Here is a 22,398-nt window from a genome sequence, read left to right as displayed (position 1 = left end):
AAAAGTGAGATATCCATGTGTTTAATCAGTGGAATAATAACCCACACTGCTTGTCTAAGAGGCATAACTTTGGTACTATGACGCTGTATCAGGAACGAGATCTCCATCCTTTGAGAAGGATTATAATGACAAACAAAACTTCCTATGTACAGCAGTTGACCGAAGCATTTAGTGAAGGCTCTTCCCGACCATAACTCACCGACCTCTGCGCAGGGTATTGAAGAGGATCGGTATTAGCAATTGCATGTCTATTCGTACTCGTAAAATAAAAGTTTCTAATTCGGTGGTGGGTGGGTGTGTAGTTTATCAGATTTTAATTGACTTCGTTTAATTAATTTCGGTTTTTATTTTTAATATTTGTCTCTTCGTAACTTTTCCGTAATGATAGTTATTAAATCCGGTATTTTTAATTAGCATTTTCTTGCATTCACTTTCCAGCTAGAATTTTTTCAATTCATCCAGACACAAAAGACTTACAGGCTTGTAGCAAATGAATGCCATGAGTTTGAGGCTGCATATAACTATCACAGAGAATGTGATAATGAACAAGTTGGGTTCCTTTTTTCTCTTGGTAAAATAGTCTGTATGGTTACAGAAGTGTTACGAATAGCTGTAATAAGGAAAGTTATTATGATGGATAACTGGTATAGCATAAACGTCACTAGTAATTAGCATCTGACAGTTAAAAAATACTAAAGTTTTAGGACACTTCAAATTTTGTTCTAGATATGCACAATATGCGCTATTCGTATTGCTAATAAAATACTAATCTCTTTGAAAATATAATGCGATTTTTTATAGAAAGCATACGATGAAATGCCAGGCCATCACTCTATTACTTCTTAGAAGCTAGAAGTGTCTGGAAAAATACACAATACTAAGACACGATGTATATAAGATTTCACTGGTTGGTTCACATAAAAATTTATTTTGTCGCCAAGTTCACCGCAGTTTCGGGAATGCGGGTGCTATTCACAAGCCTAAATACTAACTGATCAATTAGTTTCTTGAGCTTTCAGTAAGGAGAAGAAGGATTGCAACCGCTCTAATTCTCCGTGTACTTTGATCCAAGTAACTTAATGCTAAAACACATGGTTTAGTGTTCAATATTTCATAGTTGTTTTTTTTTGGAGAGGAGCGCATAGGAAAATGCACGAAATGTTCCAAAGTAAGTAAATTCGTTCTCTAAGGGAAAGATAATTAGCAGAAGTATAGAAACTGCAAAATAACAGATTCTTTTGAACTAATTTAAACAATTATATTAAAAATGCATGGAAAAGAATTTTCTGTCTCAACATTTCTAAACACAATAAGGTCGAGTACTACTATTTTCTCAAATAGTAGTAGTCGATATCAAAGCAAAAAAATTTCAGAGACAACCGAAAGAAAGGGTAATTTTAGAAGAAAAATCCCAGGTAGAACGGATTCTAAGCACGTAACACACCAGTACATTCAGAATAAAAATAAATAAATTCTTTATAACAATAAATTTCATTTTGGTGTATAAAGGCACCAAAATACTTTCTCTCTTTGCATTTATTGGATATCTGTTCAGGAAACATAATGCTGTTGGGTTCTGTAAGCAGCTAACTCAAATTCATCTCAAAACTCCGTATAAAAGTTGCTCCCAATCCAAGTATCATTAAACCAAATATTTCCAACCGAATGGCCAGTGTGTGTGTGTGTGTGTGTGTGTGTGTGTGTGTGTAAATTGTTAAAGAATATGCACCACTCGGAATTAAGAAATACTGAAGGAAAAACTCCGAAACAGTAGCTTCAGTTCTGAAATATAGACTTAAAATTTCAATTATTTCTCTACAAAACAAAATCATTTGATAACTTATTCTAAAACAAACAATCCTAGGCACATAAAACAAACTTCGTACAGTATAGATTGTGATTGCTAATACAGCGTAATTGTGCTACAAATTAGTGCAGAAGACACATAAATATTAAAAGTCAAATCAGTGGTTGAAAAATTGAGGTTGCTCGAAAACAAAATTGATTAAGAAAGTGTCTAATTTTTTAATAACATATCATATTATAATATCCATTCTAAATAATAACAGAACTGAAACCTTCGTTTTTGAAACTCACTTGACTTTATAAAACAGATGTATGAAAAAACGTATTTCTTTTACATGATCTCTCTGCATTCCATTTTACAAGAAAATATATATGAGATATAAAGTGTTCGAAAGAAACATCTTACCTCATCGGAAACTTCGTTCAAACAGCTGGCAGTCCAAGTCATAAGAATAGTTTTATATACAATTAAAGCAGCATTTAGAATCCTTCGTGATAAAAATAAATTTTGTTGAAAAATGTAAAATCCAGAAAAGCAACAGAAAGCAGTGCTTGATGCATACCAGAAAAAGAGAGCTCCAGAAAACAAAGTATTCGTCTCCTTCACAAGAGAGCAACATCTCACATAAAGTATTCTGATTTCCTCCAATGTGGATATGGAAACATTTCCTGTTTCCACAGTTTCATTTAAAAGTTGGTTTATACAGTAAAAAGAATATCTATAAAACTGTGCGAAATAAGAAATTATAAACAATACCACACATATCGAAATAAATCTGATGAAAGTTACTATAGTACTTATTAAAAAAGAGGCAACACACTTCACGCTCAACGACCATTTTCCACAGAATAAATAATCGGACACGTCCTGTAGTATACAGTATGAAACTACAACAGCGAAAAGGAATACTAATACATTTTTAACAAAGATAATTGCAAGAAAATACTTTATTTCGTACTTCTTTGCAGTTCTGGAATTCAGATTTCCTTCTAGACAATAGCATTTTTCTACTAAAGTGATCAAATTCTTCCTCCTTAAGAACATGAATAACCTTACAAATATGTTTAAGCATAGATAATAGGAAAAGATTATATAATGTATGTAAATCTGCGAATAAATTATTTTAGTAATCAATTGCTGAAAATCGAATACAAAAATTGCAATAGATATCATTACACTATACAAAGTTTGAAAACTGCATATCCGAATAGAAATATTAGATGCCTTCCTTCTGAAGAGGCCTTTAATGAAACATGTCCCAAGGAAAGTGCAGATCAAAGCAATAATACGAAATCCTCTATAAAAACTGCTGTGGGTGGAATCCATGTTATTCCCAAGAAGCAAACTTCCGTTCTTACAAAACCAACTCTTTAGAGAAAGTCTCATATATTAATGTGGAAAGAGCCTATTCAGCTTTGTCAGCTGTTCTACGATCAGCTCAATACTGGCCTTCTGGTGTGAAAATATAACATTTTGCAATGTTTTTTGTCTTCTGGAAGACAAGCGTTCTGTAAATATATTGATCCTCTGATGGTGGATGGGCAAACAGACAGTATTGTCTGGTTATTTTCATAATATCGCCGTTTGATATATTCATCACGAACACAAATATTTAGAGAGCGAGAGAGAGAGAAAGGTAGGGAGGGAGAAAACGCTAACCGCAACTCTCACCTTTGTATCTCTCTTCACGTAATCTCATCAAAAATGCTGTTAAAAATTAATACCATAAATTAAATGAAATAAGCTGCTTTTCCGATTTCATTATACTATATCAATTAAGTAAAATTCATATGAAGTAAAATTCTAGTATGCTATGATCTTCTAAGAATAATAACAAATTAAAAGTAATAAATAAAGAGTATAACATAAAGGTAAAAATCATATCTCTTAGCATTCTAGAATTCTTTCATCAAATCCATTCAATATCAATCCATTCCAATCACAAACTACTCTTATGAGAGAAAAATCTAGATTTCACTCCTTTCTTGACGGCATTCATTTTCAACTTATAACGATGCTCTCTAGTCCTTTCTCCACCCTCCATAAAATGAAAAATTCATTTCTCATCTTATGGACATTATAGGATTTCAAATGAAATCCTGTATGACCCTTTCAGAGGTCTCAAACATATCACTCCTCTTTCTTCTGTCTCAGTCTGTCTTCATAATCGGAATTCCAGAGTCTCCTCACGATATCATTTAACGCTCTACTTTGCACTCTTTACACTGTGTCATAATTACAAGAGTTAAAAGGAAAAATTAGGTACCATATTGGCAATCTTACTCCGAAACTATTAGCAGGCACACATAGCTAACGATGAGTTATAAGTTGGTATATGCGAGCTATACACCAACCTCCCACTGAACTTGTTTACAACAAACATACATCGCCTCAAGCTAAAAAATGCCATTCACAATGTGTCAATTATATATATAAGGTTCCTTATAAGGACTGGCTTAAAGGGGCGAAGCAAGAATGCTTTTCATCTTCCCCGTTATCTGTAGAGGACAGTGTAGGGATAAGGTCTTATTGTGCTAAGCTCTGATCATGGCAGGAGGGTAACAGCAATAGCCGAGCCTCAGTTACAACTTCATTGGCTACAGCATTGCCATCCATTACCCTCCAAGGGTATTGGATTGAATGAATCAATCACCGCATCTCACGGTCGATTGATCCCAATTCCTATATATATATAAGGTTATAGTAATACAGAGCCTTATCAACTTTACCTATACAAGTTGCTGCAAGGTGTTTTTATTTTAATAAGAATCGCTGGAGGAGATATAGATGTAATAAAGTTTTTAACTTGGGGATACTGTATATTATTAGGGTTACCAAGTGATTTTATAAGCTTGTTTATTTAACTCTTGGGTCTAGCTACTCACTGAGGAGACCTCAAAAAAGGTTGAATCCGGTCTGGGTAGTGACCCCACCCATAATGTATTGCATGTACATCTTTTAGTGAGATGTGCTTTAATTATGGGAAAATACTAAGAATAGTGATCAGAGCTTTACCCACCTTTACAATGAGTTGCCCTGGTGTTATACCATCTTTAGGCTTGAACGATGTTTCAGGCGCAAACGTAATTGTTCGTTTACTTGGGATTAGGAGTTAAATAACCAAGCTTATAAAATTACTTATTAACCCTAATAATATACAGTATCCCAAAGTTAAAAAATTTATTATATATATATATATATATATATATATATATATATATACGCACACACACATATGCTATGTTGACAAAAGTATTAGTATACCTAATTCCTTAAAAATGCGTTTTAACTACATTTCTAGAACTAAGTGGAAATATTATTGGCGTGAATGACTGCAACATCGGGGAATGTTTTCAACCAATTTCTGATATGTTGCAACAGGAATATTCTTCCATTCTTAGCTCAAAGCTGCTCCCATAGCGGATGCTTATGACCACTACTGTGGTCAGGAGCGACTTTAGTGTTACAATTCGTCCCAAAGATGTTAGAAGCGGAATGAGGTTTGGATTGTGAGCCAGACCAACACCATGTTAATATTGCTTTGTGAAAACCAGTCTTAGACACATTGCGCAGTGTGGAATGGATTATTGTTGTGAAGAAACATGCAAAGGTCAATGCCGATGTAATTCCACAGCGTTGGAAGCACGATATTGTGCAGAATGTCCAGATAATCATTAGATGTCATAATTTGGGGCCCGTCCCCAATTTGTTTTTCCCTTCTTGACAGTGGAATGATGAAATCTGTCAGAACCGTTCCCCAGGTAATCTCCACATGCAGACACGAATAAAAGAGTTAAACATTTCGAAGAGTGATTGCTCGCTCCATAGAACCCGTTTACAATCATCTATGGTACAGGAACTGTCTGAAAGATACCAGTTAGAACGTCGTTTGACGCTGGGGGGGGCGATGATATGTGGCTTGTTCGCACCAGCTATGCATTAGTAACTAAGGCATGTAACTCACTGCGAACTAGTATAGTGCAGACAGACGGCCCCAAAGTATTTCCCATGTTGATGGCGAGCTTGACTCTAATGATGTGCGAGATGCTCCAATATTTCGAGACAGAGCTTGCCGATTTCGGTCCTGTGAGTGCTAGAGTGAAATGGTCTCCCAGGGCGTTTTTCTTTTGTTGTGGCATCATCAAATTTCCATCTACGAATGACATAAGCAACGGAGCTAAATTGGCTATGGCTGAGGAAGATCCTTAAGCTCCTCACGTCGTCAACAAGAACGGAACCAAGGACATCCCTTCCCCAGGCATACAGTTTCGAATAGCCACTCGGCTGTAGAGACGAAACATGGAGCGCATTCAAACTACTGCAGGCCTCCAATAAATAAAGCGGTGGTCTCGCACCCGGTGATGAATTTAATCTCTCAATTTAGCAATCGCAAACATCCATGATCACAGTGGGATTCGAACCGCACACTGTTGGATAGTGGATTTAATGACCACTCGGCCGGCATTTGGTTTTGCACTATAATGACCAGTTCCTTATAGAATCTCAAAGAACTCAACAGCTATTCAGATCTCGGTGAGTGAGAATCGATGGCCCTTCAGGGGGTTTTCCTGCTGTGGTAGTGCTAATATCTTTCCATCTATGAAGGACATTAACAACTGGGTGGATTTCGGTATACTGAGACAGCTTTCATTGTCGTGTACAGAAAGACCACTGATGTTCCACTCGACTCCAATTCCTCGTTGAAAGTCTATCAGTTCAGCTGAACGCGGAAAATTGACGAGTTCCAATGAAAGAATACGAAGAGCTGATCTAGTTTTCGCGATAAACCTACAATCCTGCAGTCATGGATGGGAAGTCACTTTTCAAGAGACGTTTCAATTTGTGCTCGATCACTGGTATTGCTCCGGTTGTTCGTATTTACAGTCTATTTAGTCAATAATATCTGTTTTGTCAAATCTTATTTTGTGATATCTGAAATTCAAGTGGAATTCGTAGGATTCATGAAGTTTTGTATAAATATCGCAAAAATGCAGTTGTAATACATGAAATAATGAAATGCAATAACATTTTCGGACACCCCTTCTACGAAGATACGGTCTAGTATCATACCGAGGAATCTAATGTCGTGTGTGTGTGTGTGTACGTTGAGCAACTTTGTCTGTTTTTTTTATTTTTTATTTTTTCAGAAAAGGAGGTCCAAGCTTTCAAGGCTCGGATCCTTTCACCTTAATAGAAAGCAGTTAGCTCAGACTAGTGAGGCAGTAAATCGTTTTTGATTTTTGATGGTTTCTTGAAGAAATAAAGAACGCTAAATTCGCAGCTAAAATAAGCAACGGTGATAATCTTCTTACAAGTTAGCCCTTTCAGAACATCATTGTATCTGTCCGAAGCTCTCGGCTACTTGCCTTTGGAAATCCGAAAATTCTTGCGTGTTTCCCTACGCCAGTGATCAAAGCTAAACAGATATTGCGGGAATATACTACTGATATATTTCCAGCTAATAAAAATCTATGTAGAGCCATTTCCCAACCATGATGACATTTACCCTTGGGATAAAAACACCAAGGTTAAAATTTTCTCCATAATGAACTTCACAATGACAACCGGAGCAAGGGCTATGTAAAAATGAAAAGAATGGTACAGCATAGAATATCATGATATACGGTTTCCATGTATTACTAGTTTCTCCATGCCGTTACATGTATCTCTCACACTCGGAAGTTAGAAACATGATAAAATGAAGATTATTGTATCTTCATTTTGTTACAAGTGATTGTTTAATGTGATCTTCATACTAAAGATGATCTTACAGCTTGAGCCAAAATTTTATGTAACTAAAATTCTCACGTGAGTTAATCTGTTGTAATTTCTGTATGCAAATCATTGCTTCCCATGAATGCTATGTACGAAGAAATAAATCCCTTCATCCAGTTTTAGTTTTGAAAAAACACAATTTTTCGACTTTGTAAGAAAAGCATAACGTTTTGGTTTTTACAGCTATAATCTCTATAAATTTTGACCAAATATCTGAGTTTATTTGTTTTATTTCTTCTTTTCCTTCTTATGTGAAATTCAGGCTTGGAAAGTAATCAAAGATTCTTAAAGAAATTTCAACTTTCAACACAATGTGCAAATGAACAATAGAAATTAATTTGTTAGTTTAAATTAAATTCTTTATTAAGTAATTTGCTCTAGAACAGTGTTTCTTTTGTTCATGCTATTCGCTCATCATTCCAAAGATATGAAATGTGCAACATTGCTGAAAGAGAAAAATCTGCTTGCTTGTTTATGTTTCAGATCATGGTGTTCTTGGCAACATGTCAAGATGACAAACCAACTTTTTCTGGATGGGGATTCTTCAACGTGGATGAACTCATGACCTCGGTAAGTATTGTTATAGATTCTATAATATTTTAAGAAATATAATAAGATCACGTTTGCATTTAAATTATTTTCATATTCAGTTATATCATTATGTGTTCTAGTTCGAGCAATAATATCATCCCAATATATGAACCTTTTAGACGTGTCATATTCTGAGTTTGCTAAAGTCGAGTCTGCTGCTCATTTGAGAAAACAGAATCATCAAATGCATCTAGATATATGCCCCATATTGGGCGCAAAAAACAAATTCTGATTTTTTTTTCAAGGCACTGGACGGTCGATTTCCATAAGCAAACACATCTCTGTCGCAATTTAGAAGCTTAACTGCACATGTAGAGTTTTTTCCCATTCTATTGTTTTCAAGTGGATACGTTTCCGTTATTTTTGGATTAATGTTAATTGCACTACTCTGGCATTTATTCTGCTGCGTAATGTGGAGTGCAATTAACGTTAATTAGCGCTAAGTGCTTAAAGACTGCGGTATTTAAATAAACTTAATAACATAGCATGATACCGAACAAACAAAGAATGGAATAGGATCGAAAAAATCGGGATGAAAATATAATCTCATTTAACAGGCTAAAAATAGTAGAAAGTGCTGAAGGTCAAGGAATGTTTGCATATGTGGATATCTGCATAGTATATCGGAAAATAAGTGCAGATTTTATTACACTGAAGTGTCTTTATATGAAAAAATGAGAAACATACGTATTTTGATATTCTAATCCAATTAAATGTATCTGTTAATTTCTGGTGATTTTGTTTCTAATATTTGTAAAATAGTATCCATGTTATATTGGCAATATAAGAATTGTTGATACTGTATTGAACAAGAAACTTGAAGAAGCAAATAACAGTTGTCTCAAAAACAGGCAATTTTCGAGGATATGCTGTGACCAGTATCGATATGTAGTATCGATATCTGCGCTTTGAGATCACTTACTGCTAGTTATTTGATAATGATGCTTATTCTTTTACACATATACATATTTTCATTAGTGTGAGATATAACATTCACACATAAAGAAGAAAAGATTCATTCGTAAACTAATACCGTCAGACTTCAATGGTTGATGAAATGTTAGCTTCCTCGATTGGAGAAAAGATACCAATGATATCTGCATAAATGTGACACTTTACTAGTGTATTTATTTAAACTACCGTTCTTAAACTCTAATTATTTGTAATACAGTTGATTAACCTCCCCTTCACACCTTTTTTGGCAGATCGTAAATAACATTGACCTATAAATATGTGTTTCTTCAGCTAATTCAATTTTTCCATAAAGATGATGGAACCGTTACTTGTGCCAAAGGGTAGACGTCGGTTTAATGAATGCATCAACCGATTAAAGGCAGGAAATATTCTGTATGAAGAATCGGTGAGCAAAATTGGCCATATTTAATGCCATTTTCAAGTGATGTTAAGGTAGACAAATAATCAGAAAATTTAACTTTTTTATCAGGGATGATCTCGCGCGATATCACGTTTATATTCTCATCTTCCTTTTCCCCTCTCTTATCTTTGAAAACTCAACACTACGGACATATCCGATGTCCGTAGTGTTGAGTTTTCAAAGCCAGTTTGCCTAGTTTGTGGGATGAAAAAACCCTAGGATAAACTGGGGAAAAAATGCTACACGCCCAAGACGGTTATCTTGGCTATGGCTGAGGGAAATTCTTCAGCTCCTCACGTCACCGACGGGAATCGAACCTAGGACACTCCTTCCCGAGGCATATAGTTGCCAAGCGCACACCCACTAGGCTAACTGCGCGGACATATCAATTAGAAACCGAAAGCTTTCCTTTGATTAAAAAAAAAGTTAATTTATTTTAGGTTAGAACTTGAGCATCGCATCAAAACAGTTTCTCATTTTAGAAATTTGGAAGCAGTTAAAATAATTTTAAACGTGATGAATTATTACCTTGATTTACGATTTAAAATATAGTAGCACAGTTTGTTTTCTCTAATTACTGACGTTGTTATAAAATATACAAAGTAACGTAGGCGTGCATTTTGAAAACATCAGGTTTTCGTACCTGATAAAATAATTTTGTTTTCACCCTACAGTTTTAGACTTAAATAGGGGAAATGCTTTAACACTTTTCAGCTTTGGAGCGTAAGTGTTTACAAAAAAAAATCATATATCGCAGATAAACGGATTTAAGAGGATCAAATCGTCGGATGCTGGAAAAAGTATATTCGATAGATGAGGGGGGGGCCAAAAATTCTGATGCACACCGAGAATAAAAATATTATTAAAGCAACTGAAATAACCACACGAAAGAACATATCTTAACTCCAAAACGAAATATATCCAAAACGAAAAATAATTGTTATTTTTTTTTTTGGATATATAAGACGGGATGCTTTAATGTCATTTTTGTTCTTGCTGCTCTAGATCGTAATTGCACCATCCGATGCTATTGTAATGAATCCGCTCATGTACAAAAGATTATCTCTAAGGAAATACTATGCTATATGCTTTTAATGAAGCAATGCTCCTGTCATCATAGGTATAAATTTTGTAGGCAATATTTCCTCTCATTAATTCATTGTGTATTTTTGCAGATTTTGGGAACAGTCATTACCTGCACGATCATTCTAGTCCAGCCATTGAATGATGCGAAACAGCCCATAATTACAGTCACATTTAGCAATATGACGAACTGCGCCTACCACTACTCGGTTACGTAACTTCAGAAGTATTTGTAAGCTCCGTTTACTCTTATAATTCGAAACACACTGGACGTGCTGTGTTTGTTAAAAGAAAAAATTTAAAACATAAATAGGTTCGCATGAATTCTAATGTAGTTTTACTATGTTTTGTTTTCTCGATTTTTGATTTGTCTTTAAGTGCATTTTATTCGTTAATAAAAAATATTCTAATTCTATTGTTTTGTTACTTTAATAGACACAGAACTCTTTACTTACTGAAACTGATGATATATAAAAATATTCATTTACCGTTCAGCATATTTTTTAGGATCGCGAGGTACATCTCTCATGACTTCATGAATTTGCTAAGTTCTGTTAAATGAGACTTTTCGACGTATTATTATGCATAGTTTGCCTGTGGAAAATATTCAGCATAAACATTCTTCTACTTATTATTGAATTTCTCAGTATTGTGAGCAGCAATGGCAATAAAAAGAAATCACCAATTATTACCATCATGGCGTTAAATGCATAAAATCGATTGCATACCAAACTGGTTTCGGATTTGTATTTGTGATGTTTGTGCATCGCTAAGACAAATTCGAAGTATTCGCTACTGTGGTCAATAGTGATTGTGATTACTTCGTAGTCACGCCCAAAAATCCTTTTGTCATCTCTGACTAATAAACTCAATATTTCTTGGAAAAATAATAACTGAAAGCTCAATCTTAAACTATTTTTGGTTTTCTGTTTTCGTTTCGTTTCTTGTTTTGTAAATTTAAAAGGAATCATTCGTAATTCTACAAGTGGTAATTTTTATTGCCAATATTTTGGCAGGCTGATGAAGTTTAATTCAGATCCTTTCGTTCACACAAAACATCGCTGTAAGTATCATATAATTAATTAAATTGTCATTCAATGCGTATTATAAAAGTGTTCTTACGTGAGTATCAACACAATTATACTGCTTCAATACTAAAGACTTTTGTGCGGGTTATTTGGAATTACGCATGAAGTAACAAAAGCTGTAATACCAGTATATTACGTAATACGCTGTTTTAAAAATTGCTTATTTTATTCGGCTAATTTTACTTATTCTTATACTATAAAATTCTTAATTCTTATTCCTAGTCATATTCATGTTAAATTCGTTATAAAGGTTATTTGTGTTCTCTTTCCAACGAACTAAAATATCTCTATCTCTCTAACGTGCTTAGAAGAAATATAGACATCACTGTCAGTCTTTATCCTGCTAGTGAGATAAAAGGTGAACACAAACACATACACACCCAAAGCCACACGTTCGGAATGATGACAGTGATTCCGAGTATTTTAGAAACGTAACAGAAAGGAATTTATTGACGAATTATGCAACAGAAAGCAGAGAGAAATATGATACATAAAGTGATATTTTCCTTTTTGAAAGCTGAACAAACAACTCATCAGTGGTCTTGACACTGTCATTATTAAGATCCAGTAGGCAGTTTTCATTCAAATTGCGTATTTTCTGTAAATTATTCAGTAATAATTAACGAAGAGGAATATAAAAAGAATTCTTGAAAGATAAAGTTGACCTAATATTTTATATATATTTTTTCTAAGAGAAGGTTTCGAAATGAACCAGGGAATTTTCTATTCAATACTGACTGCATAGAAAGCGAATAAGCAAACACAAAATGTTTTCTTAATATAAACCATAATCTGACCTGTAAATTTCTCAGCTGCAAAACATTTCTTCAACACTCTTCTTCCAACACGTTTGCTCAATATTACTTTAAATATTTGTTTTTGGGGAGATTTGAGTAATTCTTTTATGAGTGATGTATAAATAATTATAACACCATATATGTACAGACCAAACACACCAACAAAACCAGTCATCCTGCCACCAACCTGGTACACTAATACGAGTTTATTGGGATTGTTTGGTATTACAGCCCAAGCAAGTAGTGCTACTGGTCCTTTGAATAATATGTAATCATTGGGTTATTCATTGGTATCTTCTCGGGGTTTTTTCTTGAATATCAGAATGAACAATTCAAGGTTTATATGAGGTAGGGATTCTCCACTTCACCTCTGTGTAAAAACTATTAACTCCACTTCATATAAAAAGGTCATAAAAATATTCATACATCCTAAACTGCATCCTCATCCAATCATTTCCAATCGAAGGTAATCCTACAGAATATCTTATGAATGCTCATTAAGGGTATTGGTGATATTTATTACTTACGTAAAATCTACGAATACTGTAAACACGACATTGCATACGAAATCTACTTAAACTGGTTCATTCAGGAAAGAAAGAAACCAAATTAAGAATTTTGTTCTTTTATTATTTTTTTCTTTTTTCTTGTCATTTCGTTGATTGTATCCAAAGATATGATATAAAGTTCAAGGTGGAGGTTAATTGCTTTTTTGTTTCTTTTGTAATGTTTGTGTTCGTGGTGAATAATATATTAAAAGGCAAGGCGAAACCATTTACTGGACGAATGGATGTCTTCCCAAGCAGCATTGAATCGATATTAATGAATACGCCTTCTTAGAAATAACAAAAATAACTGCAAACGTTACGCACTTTCTAAAACTCAATGCGAGTGCTGAATCGATCAGAGGGTCAGCAGAGAAAGCCTAAAAGAGGTTTATCTTTATTTTTGTGCGACTTCTTCGAACGAGTTGGTTTTACAGAAAAATTAGGTAGCTTCTTCTTCTTCAAGAATAAATATGGATTCCGCACACAGCAAATTCTATAGAGGATTTCGTTTTATAACGTTGATACACTCTTTCACCGGTGTATGCTTCATCAAAGGTGTCTTCAGCAAAAACTTGTCCAATATTTTTATTCGTGGCTGCACTGTTCCAACTCTGTATAGTCTGCTGATGTCCTTTGCCATTCTTGCATTGTATTTTTGCCATACGATTACTAAACGAAAAAAATTTGCAGCCTATTTCTCTACAAAACAATATCATTTGATAACTTATTCTAAAACAAAAAAATCCTAGGCAAGTAAAACAAACTTCGTACAGTATAGTTTGTGGTTGCTAATATAGCGTAATAGTGCTACAAATTAGTGCAGAAGACACATCAATATTAAAAGTCTAATCAGTGGTTGAAAAATTTAGGTTATTCAAAAATAAATTGATTAAGAAAGTGTCTAATTTTTCAATAACATATCATATTTTAATATCCATTCTAAATAATAACAGAACTGAAACCTTTGTTTTTGAAACTCACTTGATTTTATAAAACAAATGTATGAAAAAACGTATTTCTTTTACATGATCTCTCTGCATTCCATTTTACAAGAAAATATATATGAGATATAAAATGTTTGAAAGTAAAACCTTACCTCATCGGAAACTTCGTTCAAACAGCTGGCAGTCAATAGCTTTATATACAATTAAAGCAGCATTTAGAATCCTTTGTGATAAAAATAAATTTTGTTGAAAAATGTAAAATCCAGAAAAGCAACAGAAAGCAGTGCTTGATGCATACCAGAAAAAGAGAGCTCCAGAAAACAAAGTATTCGTCTCCTTCACAAGAGAGCAACATCTCACATAAAGTATTCTGATTTCCTCCAATGTGGATATGTAAACATTTCCTGTTTCCACAGTTTCATTTAAAAGTTGGTTTATACAATCTATAAAACTGTGCGAAATAAGAAATTATAAACAATACCACACATATCGAAATAAATCTGATGAAAGTTACTATAATATTTATTAAAAAAGAGGCAACACACTTCACGCTCAACGACCATTTTCCACAGAATAAATAATCGGACACGTCCTGTAGTATACAGTATGAAATTACAACAGCGAAAAGGAATACTAATACAATTTTAACAAAGATAATTGCAAGAAAATACTTTATTTTGTACTTCTTTGCAGTTCTGGAATTCAGATTTCCTTCTAGACAATAGAAATTTTCTACTAAAGTGATCAAGTTCTTCCTCCTTAAGAACATGAAGAACCTCACAAATATGTTTAAGCTTAGATAATAGGAAAAGATTATATAATGTATGTAAGTCTGCGAATTACTTATTTTAATAATCAACTGCCGAAAATCGAATACAAAAATTGCAATAGATATCAGAAGGCTATACAAAGTTTGAAAACTGCATATCTGAATAGAAATATGAGATGCCTTCCTTCTGAAGAGTCCTGCAATGAAACATGTTCCAAGAAAAGTGTAGATCAAAGCAATAATACGAAATCCTCTATAGAAACTGCTGTGGGTGGAATCCATGTTATTCCCAAAAAGCAAACTTCCGTTCTTACAAAACCAACTCTTTAGAGAAAGTCTCGTACATTAATGTGGAAAGAGCCTATTCAGCTTTGTCAGCTGTTCTACGATCAGCTCAATACTGGCCTTCTGGTGTGAAAATATAACATTTTGTAATGTTTTTTGTCTTCTGGAAGACTATCGTTCTGTAAATATATTGATCCTTTGATGGTATATGGGTACACAGACAGTTTTGTCTGGTTATTTTCATAATATCGCCGTTTGATATATTCATCACGAACACAAATATTTAGAGAGAGAGAGAGGTAGGGAGGGAGAAAACACTAACCGATACTCTCAGCTTTCTATCTCTCTGCACGTAATCTCATCAAAAATGCTGTTAAAAATTAGTACCATAAATTAAATGAAATAAGTTGCTTTTCCGATTTCATTATATTATGTCAATTAAATAAACTTCATATTATGTAAAATTGTAGTATTCTATGATCTTCTTAGAGTAATAATAAATTAAAAGTAACAAATAAAGAGTAAAACATAAAGGTAAAAATCATATGTCTTGGCGTGTCTGCGTCATGAAGTTGTTAGAATCGATACTCTTTGTTGGGAATACTGTAATTCCATGTAAGGGATTTCTGCAGAAATTGACAGAATGTGCTGTATGGAACCATATATGCCATACGGTTTGATGGCATAATAGTAGTAATTACTAGTAAATTGTAGTATAGAATACAAATAAATAATTTCCTTACAAAATTAACTTTCATTTTTCGTTTAAAGGTCTCAAAATACTTTTGAATGTTATCAGCATTTATTGATTACTGTCCAGGAGGCATAATACCCATCGTTTCTGTAACCTGCTAATTCAACTTCATCTCAAAAATTCGAATAAAGGTTCCTCTACGCCTAACTGTTGACTAAAATCCAAGTATTTCCAGCCGAATCACAAGAGTTTTTGTAAGCAGTTGAAGAATATGCACTCAGAATTAAGACTGAAGAAAGAACTTGGAGATAATAGTTTCAGTTCTCAAATATAGAATTTCACTCGCAATTTCTATACCAAACGAAACATTTGATAATCCATTCTAAAATATCATTAATATATAAAATAGAGAATTTCGTAGAGTATTCGTTGTGATCATACTAATCCAGGAGCTTTACTTTACAAATGAAGAACAGGTTATAAGACACAGTCATTAATAATATAATTATGGATTGAAATATTTTCTCTAAAACGTTTTATTCGATTACGAAAATTTCTATTTTCTAATTTTTTCTCTAAAAATTACAATATGTAAAAAAATGGAAATGGTTGAAATTACTTTTGTAAAGAACCCAAACATTATTGATAATTGAAATCTATTTATTCAAAAGAAGTTGCTATACGCGTAGAAACAGACGTACAACAGAAACAATACAGAATTGAAACTTTAAATTCTATGCAAAACGAATTTGATTATATAGCTGGACATAAAAGGTCTCTTGGTAGAAGCAAGAAATAAATGTGAGCGAGTAAAACTTGTACGTTTTTTACCCAGATACCACAGCGCCAAATAAAGAAGGGCAATTATGGCAAATGATTCCATGCTCAGGCTGTGTAAAACAAATGAATGCACGTTTTTAGATGTCTGGAGTGTGTTTAATAGCAGAAAAGACTTTTATATGAGAGACGGTTGCACTTCATTCAATCTGGAATCAGGAGACTGAAAACATTACTTATTGGTTTAAGGGCTAATGCAGAGGTTCAGAGAAACTAGATGATCAAGAGAGTAATGGGGGAAAGGTAAGTGAAAATTCAGCTATGGTATGCAAACATGTTAAAGATATGAAAGCTTTGAACATAGTTATGAATCTGACGGAGTGGAAATATATGCTTTGTATTCGGACCTTTTGAGTATGTTTGTTGAGTGAAAAGAGAAATTTCTACAACTGGGCCAGATAGGTTGCATATCTAATTTGTTATGTCGTTACACAAATGGAGTATCAGAAACAAAGGGGTCGAGTTAGTTACTTTATTGCATATGATGTGGCCTGAGGTTGGTGGCATTATTGAAACTTAGGAACAGAATCTGATATGGTAACTGGCATTGGGTAGACTATTTTTAGGAATGACAGACGAGATAGAATAGGAGGAGGGAGAGTATTACTACTAATGATATCAGACGACTTAAGTGGAGTTAGGGTAGAAACGTAAGAAAGCAATAATGGTAACAATGTCCCATGTAGCGGTGGGTTTGAATCTATCTGATGTGAAGTGGAGGTTAACAAAATGAAATATAGTGGAGTGTTATTATAGACCTGGCGGCTCATTTACAGGTAACGAAGAAATGCATTACCAACTTAGCCTTTTGGATACTAAACGAATGATCATTATTTGCGACTTTAGTTTTCCAAACATCGATTGGCTAGCAGATAAATCTCATAATAATAATAATGAAGAGGAATTTATTGAATTGTTGCTAGACAATTTTCTGAAGGCATGTGACGGAAGGAACTCGAGGTCAAAGAGTGATCATAGCGGCAGAAGGTGTTTCTGTTAAGAATATGCTATTTAACCCCCAGTTGGTGACAGTGATCATGTCGTGCTTTCTTTGGAAGTATCTAATTATATTGATGTTACAATTATAAAAGATTACATGCTGAACTACAAAGCTGAAAATTATGATCAACTTAGGAGAATACTATCTCGGTACTCATGGTACCGGTTACCGAAGGGGACAAAAGTCAGCAGTGCATGGGAAACTTTGAAAAACAGTGTTTGGATGAGGCAGTATCTGAAATGTATCTCCTATTGTTCGAAAAATAACTAGATTGGGAATGAAATATATGTGTAACCTTATTAAACAAGAGATCCATAAGACGAAAATGATATGTAAAGAATATCGTGGGAATAAGACTGAGAGGAGTCATGAAATATATAAAGCTCAGGCCAGAAAAATAGCGAGTATTGTGCGGAAACTAAATCGGATTATGAAACAAAAAATGGCTATGCAAGCTAAAGACAATCCAAAAGAATTTTATAGTTAAGTTGCATACAAAAGAAAGAATTAATCTGAAAGAAAAGGTTTACTGAAAGCAGATAGTACTCTATCGTCAGAAGATAATGAGATTGTTCAATTAATGAGTGTTCGCTTTCCTAAGTCATATCAACCAGGTGTATATAACAAAGAGCACAATGCTACTGCTTCATTGGATGAAGAGATTAGGAGGTTCATGAAAAGCTGAGTTTGAAGAGTTGTTGCATAACCTACATAGGAATTTGTAAATTGGAACACATGGAATATCAGCACTTTTACTAAAGGAATGTCCAATAGAACGGGCTACGGCTTCACATGTTTGTATAACTTGAGTGTCAGTTCAGGAACTGACACTCAAGAATGATGACGTCCCAGAATGATGACGCCAGCTCACTTGTAGCTGAGCTTTGCTATGTGCTCGCTAATATTTCCTGAGTAACTGTGACTACAGTTATTTTGTTTTATATATTCTTTTAACTTTTGTCTTATATAGTCTTTTAACTTATATGGGGAAGTCACTAATGATATTTATAATTTGTCCTTTACATACTCGTAAGGGGAGAAGAAGTTCAAAGCTTGGACTATGAAATCGATATTTTTGTACTCATAAAATGGATTTTCAATGATAATCTTGCAGGAGCATCCTATTGAGATTAATAAAAAAAAATTTTAAAAATTAAAACAAAAAACATTTAAAGGGTTATCCAGTTAAATAAGGGAATCCACACAAGACTTTTGAAACAAAGGGTCTCGTCAATAGCGACTGAACTTGGGGGGACTAAATCCAAAGATGTTACCATTAAGCAATATACACTATATTCACAGAAGCAATTTAACACCTTACTACGTGTAACTTTCTGACCCTACTACATGCAAATATTCAGGTAGTATCTTTAAATAAAAGGTGCAATGTTCTGTATATTTTGCACTGTATTCGATGAGAAGACGCTACATTCAGCTTAACTCCCACGTTGTCCTCAAAAAGTAGACTTAAATTAGACCTGAGTGGGACCACATTTGGTCCTTTGGTTTGTACGCAGCATCTACCCTTCGAGAAATGCTTTTCAACCAATTGCTTATACGTTTCAATAAGAATATTCTTCCATTCCTCGAGCAAAGCTACCCTCTTTGCTGATGCTGAAGTCGTTCGCTTAGGACTGGAGCGAATTCGACTTTCTAAGTCATCCCAAAGATGTTCAGAGGAGTTGAGACTCTCATCTGGATCTTGTTTTCTGGAAATTAGGTTCGGACACGCAGTGCAGTATGGTATGAAGCATTGTCATATGAAAAATGCAAGGGTCACTGATGAGGACTTTCCATATCCGCGTAAGAATTAAATTGTCCAGTGTGTCCAGGTAGCTATCACAAATCATGGGTTTGGGCTCGGTCACCAATAGACCAGTCCCATCAACTGGAACACCCGCATACCATTACCGAACGACATCAAACTTGACAGTTCGAATGACGCAGTCCTGCAGAACCGTTCCCTGGATAACCATCTGCATATCCGTACATGACTATCAGAATAAAACGTTTGGAACCGAATTTCGTCGCTCCGCAGAACTCCATCATCTACGGTCCAGAAACGGTGTTAAAGACACCAGTCAAAACGTCGTTTTGTTTTGAGGCGTGATGAGTAGCTTGTTCAGAGCAACCCTGCGGCGTAACATAAGGCACGTAACTATCTGCGGACAGTTCTATTCCTGACAGATGTCTCCGCAGCATTTTTCAGATTGACTGCTAGTCCGGAGCTGATGACATGCGGGATGCTCGAATATTCAGAGACAGAGCTCGCCCATTTCGGTCAGCGAGTCTCGGTAGCCTCCAACCGAGACTCGCTAACCGAAATGGTCGTTTTTCAGGTCGTTTTTCTGGTGTGGTAGCACCATCAACTTTCCATCTATGAATGACATAAGCAATGGTGGATTTCGATATACTGAGATGGATAGCAATGCCACGAACAAAACGACCACTGATGTGACACCAATCAACCATCCCACGTGTTTTGGCGAGTTGAAAATTTCCAATAAAAGTAAAAATTCAACCAACTAGCCGAACAAAAAGCTGTGGTCCGAATTCTGCCACGGGATTGGATTGTCTTTATGTGGGAAATTTTATTTTACTCTGACGTTTCGTAAGTCGCAGTAGCATAAAAAATTAAATAAAAAAGCAAAGATCCTTTTAGATTTCGGAAAAACAGAGAAACAGAATATAAACTACACCTATAAACTACTCCGTTTGCAAACTAAATTAGCTAATCCATATAAATAAAGATTTAAAATTAATTATTATTATTATAACACCTCTAAGGAGTCCAAAGACTCATGGCAGTTGGGCACTCCACTGTACAGTTAATTGCACTGCGTTTACTTACACGCAGTGCAATTAACTGCAACCAACAGTATTTTTTGTTTGTAAATTGTATGCGTATTATGTTTTGACTATTTGACTGTTCGTGGGCTGAAAAACCTGACTTTCCTGTAGAAAAATCCTGCTGACTCCATATGAGATCGGTTAATACACCTTAAACCGACTATGTCTGTATAATCATTCCGCTCATCACGAAGAGAATCGAACCTATCTCTTTCCCAATCGAAATGCGCAATGCCCCCGTTATTCGTCTAATTGCGTTACAGATGCATTTGCGAATTTAATGACATACATTACACTGTTCTGTTACCTGAGTGAGAGAGGTCCAATAGGAAACTGTTTCAAAATGAAAAGTGTTTCGTTAGCCTAAGTAATAAAAAAGAAATAATTCATAGTTTGTATCGAACATAAAAGATAAGAAAAAAAAATCAATTTTGTATTATAAAAGTGTATATTATAAAATTTGAGAGGAACATTTAAAAACACATTTAATTAAAAAAGTATTACTACTTTTAAAATATCATCAATTTCTTTAAAGCAACTTTTCTGAGATTCCGTTCTTCATGTTTCCTTTATACATACAACACCCTTTATTTCTTTCATACATTTGCCGATGGGAACACAGTGAACCCACCATTTCACTTAAATATCTCTACAATATACAGATCAACTTTGTTTTTTATCAAAATTCAGTATCACTTCTTTGAACGCCAATCTGCTTATTATATTAAGTTTAAAGCAGAAAACAACGTAATTTGGAACCATAATAATGACACTTTTCACTTATAGCTACCTGTGTGAATATTATTGAAATACATGATAATTGATCTTCTTTGTGATTTCGCTTTTATTACTGAATCATTTTCCCAGGTAAATAGCCGATTAGACGTAATATACATTACTCCTAATTGACTATTTACGTTGATTTTTCCAAGTAAATAGTCAATCCAAGAACTCTCTCTAATAATAAGAGTACACCTTTCGTCATCATTTAGATAGCTGGTTTGTTTCGTTCTACTGCACGGCATCATTTTCGTTGCTTAATTCAAATTTATCACAGCCTCTTAAATCACATAACACAGCACAGAATGTTTCTTGCTCTTCATTTTAAAATTGAATAGGATCAGTATTCACTTCCGCTAAAAGTGGTCCAACTCTGTAATAAATAAAAGCTTTTAATTCAGTAGCCGATATGTGACCGGAGACGAACTCCGGATACAAATTTTCCATTCCATGTTGTTATTATTGTTGGAATTTACTTCTTTGCAAGTATTTCCAAAACAAATATATAATCCACATGTATTCAGAGATAAAATTATTCATCTTCTTTCCTCCCAATCTGCCAAACATCTACAGTGCCATTGAACAAACTACTCATCTTTAAGATTGACAAAAACGTGTTTTAAATAACCGTCCAAAATTTAAATAATCGTGCAAATAACCAATCTAGTAACAAACTGCTTTTGAAACAAAATTTGTAGAAAACGGCAATCGTTTGATATCGATGCAAAAATTACTTTAATAGAAGAACTTTGTTAATATTATCTTACTCTATTTTAACATGTATGCACTAGTACCTTGCAAAAGGTCCTACTGCATTATAAGGCAGTATCAGTTTCGCTATCAAGTCGATTTAAGATTAGAAACTATATTAAGCAGAAATTTCTAGACCAATCATTAATACGCACTTACCTCACGTGCACTTTTTGCAAATAGCGAGCAATGCACAACATTGTCAAATATTCATACACAATGAAAATGCCCATCATCGATTTATTGCAGAATAAGACTTCTGGATGAAACAAAAGAAATCCAAAAAGGCAACACTGAGTGGTGTTTGAGGCAAAGGTAAGAAAAAAAAAACATCCATTGAAAACAAATCGTTCATTTTCTTGACAAAGAAGTTAACGATATCATTCGAGTCTTCTCCAGCTTCTCAATGTTCCCAAGGATATATT

Source organism: Typopeltis vanoorti, chromosome 16, assembly GCF_054136105.1.
Source record: "Typopeltis vanoorti isolate ZY-2024b chromosome 16, IOZ_Tvanoo_1.0, whole genome shotgun sequence".
Classification (NCBI taxonomy): Eukaryota; Metazoa; Arthropoda; class Arachnida; order Uropygi; family Thelyphonidae; genus Typopeltis; species Typopeltis vanoorti.
Note: the sequence above shows the minus strand (reverse complement) of the source record.